Here is a 2,830-nt window from a genome sequence, read left to right as displayed (position 1 = left end):
GTTCTGTGTTACCTCCTTTGCTCTAAAGTGAGCTATGATCCATCTCTCTATCCACCTGGTCTGGGTTCAGACTTCTCATCACTGTGTGATCACTGGGTCCAGCCACCTTCCATCTCGTTGCCGCCCCCCTGAACAACTCACCCCTCTTCCCCTCTGTTTTCCCCTCTGCTTTTCCCACAAAGGTCCCTACATCCTCCCTCTCCTTAATCCTTTATGTTCACCCCAACTCTTGCTCAGCTCGTCTTGCCTTCTCTCCACAGGTTTCACCTATGGAGCAGTGGCCCCGACAACCAACAGTGAGTATTCCTGGCCCTGATCTCCTGGGTCCCGTCCGCCTTTGTGGATGGGGAGCACATGTTCTCCTACACCTGCTGTCCTTGGTGAGGGAAGGACCTGGAAGGGCCCTAATTCATCCCTTCTCTCCCTCCCGGGTTCTGGTGGAGAGACCCAGCCCAGGGTGAGAAAGCCTTATACAGAGACATGTTCTCCACACATTCTGACCCACGTGGTTTACACTTTAATTCTGCTAAAACGCCGCCCTTGGTCCTCCTTTTCCAGGTATCCCATCCGTCTGTCCAGTTTTCTGCCTGTCCATCTGTCTCTCCTCCGAGTTCAGTCTCTCTTGTTCACCTATCTCTCTCTCTTGGGCCCCTCTCATCCACAGGCTTGCTCATCCCTCTACTCACACAGTCACCCATCCCCTCACTCTCATTTATGCTTCATCTGTGAATGGTGGTAATGGGACAGCCACTGCTGGAGCCCGGGTTAACTTGGGGGCTCCTCCCACTCTACCCCTCCCTGAAGAGAGCCCTGGCCACAGCTCCTGAGCCAACCACCACGTCCCTCCATACTTGATCATCACCTGTGCTACCAGAAGCCACCACAGGTATCGGGGGCCCCTTTTGCTTCCCAAGAGAAGTTCTCCGGCCCCAATCCCCCACCAGCCAGTTGTGATCCAGGAGCTGGGAAGCCAGGGTGTGAAATTCTGGTTTTAGGGCAATCATGCTGATCACACAGATTCTACCAACGATTCAGTCTAAGGCTAGCCCTCAGAGAGCCCCTAGTCTTGTGAAATTAACACACCATTATAATACAATGTGGGATGCTTCGGGGAGAGACACCTGGCATAATTTGGAGGGGAAGAGCTTGCTAGAGAAAGTTTCACCAGAATGAAGTCTTTAAGAATGAATAGGAGGGACCATGGCAAATAAAGGATGAAAGGTTTTCCTGGCACAGTGGATTCCATGAGCAAAGGCTCCGGCCAGAAACAACATGCTGTAAGGGGAGAATTGAAACGAATTTGGTTTGCGTGAAGCATGAAGTTTAAACCGCAGTAGATGGATAAAATGATACTGAAGGGTCAGCAGGAGCCAGATTGAGTAGAGCCTTGAGTGCCAGGTCAAGAAGGTTGAACTAAACACTGAAGGCCATAGGGAGCCATGGGTGGTACTAGAGCAGTGGTGGCCCTAGTGAGGTATTCATTTCAGAAAGATTCTTCTAGTAGTCCATGTAGAACATCCTTAGACAGAGCATCCAGTGAGCCTGCTGGGGTGTTGGTCTGGGTGAAAGAAGTCAAGACCTGAGCTGAGACAGGGATGGAGTATATGTGACGACCAGTGTGCAAGGTGAATGGGTATTACTGGGAGGGAAGAGGAGCTGAGCAGATATGCTGGTTCTGACTTGCGTGACGACATGGGTGGATGGTGGTGCCACTATGAGAGAAGACGACAGATTATAATGAGTGCAGGACTCTGGTCTGGTCTCAGGCCAGCTCTCAGAGATGGCCATTGCTCTCCCTCTTGTCTTGCAGCTTTGGGGCACAACCTGAAGACCCTCACAGTCACCTTCCCCATCTCCACACTCTGGTATTCATCAGACAGGAGCAATGGCTCAGCCATGTTCAACTCCATTGAGAGGGTCCTGCAGAGCCTGGTGGATTAAATCCCACCGAGCCCCTCCTCTAACTCCTGTCCCTCCTGCTCATCCTCCTCCTCCTTCCTCCCCAGCTGGATCATTGTTCAAGAGGAGCAGCCTGGGTCCCTTCTACTCGAGTTGCAGACTGGTCTCCTTCAGGTGAGACCCTCCCCTGAGCATTTGCCCCTAATGACCACTTTTGTGACTACCCCTCTTTGTCTCCCCACTGTCCTCCCATTTCCTCCTTCCAGTTCTGGCCCCCACTCCCAGAGGTTTCAGGACCTCTCTCCAGAGTCCCCACATCCCTCTCTCCCCAGGCCTGAGAAGGATGGGGCAGCCACCAGTGTGACGCCATCTGCACCCACCACCCTGATCCCGTGGGCCACCATCCCTCTGTGCTGGGAGCGGAGAGTCTCCACATTTCAGCTCTTCCTCTCGGTGGCTCCTGGCTCTGCAGCTCAGAGTTTATCCATCCAGAGAGAGCACCAGCTACATTTCCGCATCATCGTCGGGAACCTCAGCAACCTGGAGCCCACATGCTCAGAGTACACCGCCCTGCCGAGAGACACCCAGGACCAGGTGGGGTCTCCCTCTCCCTTCTCCCCTTGCCCTGAGGGCAGCGTCATTCCTCTGCCTGACTTACATCTGTTACGTGATTGTTTCACCCCTTCACTTTCCCTGCATGTGTGGCTTCTCTCAGTGTCCAGAGGTGATGTCCTAGCTGCCTTGCCCATTTCTCACATGGGTAAACTGAAGCTCAGAAAGGGGAGTATTGTGCCTAGCGTCACACAGTGAGTTAGGGGCAGAGCCAGGATTTGAAGACAGGTCTCCCTTGCCCCAAGGTCTGTGATATTTCACTGGCTCCAGTGGCACCCTGCATCGCCAGGAGACCTCCATCTCACCCACTCTCCCTCGT

At 53.5% G+C, this 2,830-nt stretch overlaps 1 long non-coding RNA gene across 1 annotated transcript; it reads left to right on the top strand.

Annotated features, from left to right (window-relative positions):
- The first annotated feature begins 257 nt into the window (after nucleotides 1-257).
- Nucleotides 258-2,067, top strand: LOC131402126 (uncharacterized). The gene is made up of 3 exons (XR_009218297.1): nucleotides 258-296; nucleotides 1,811-1,932; nucleotides 2,007-2,067. It is a non-coding gene; the product is annotated as an uncharacterized LOC131402126 (long non-coding RNA).
- Nucleotides 2,068-2,830: the final 763 nt, after the last annotated feature.

The sequence above is a fragment of the Diceros bicornis genome (assembly GCF_020826845.1).
Source record: "Diceros bicornis minor isolate mBicDic1 chromosome 30 unlocalized genomic scaffold, mDicBic1.mat.cur SUPER_30_unloc_2, whole genome shotgun sequence".
Lineage (NCBI taxonomy): Eukaryota > Metazoa > Chordata > Mammalia > Perissodactyla > Rhinocerotidae > Diceros > Diceros bicornis.
This window is presented reverse-complemented; position numbering and strand designations above follow the sequence as displayed.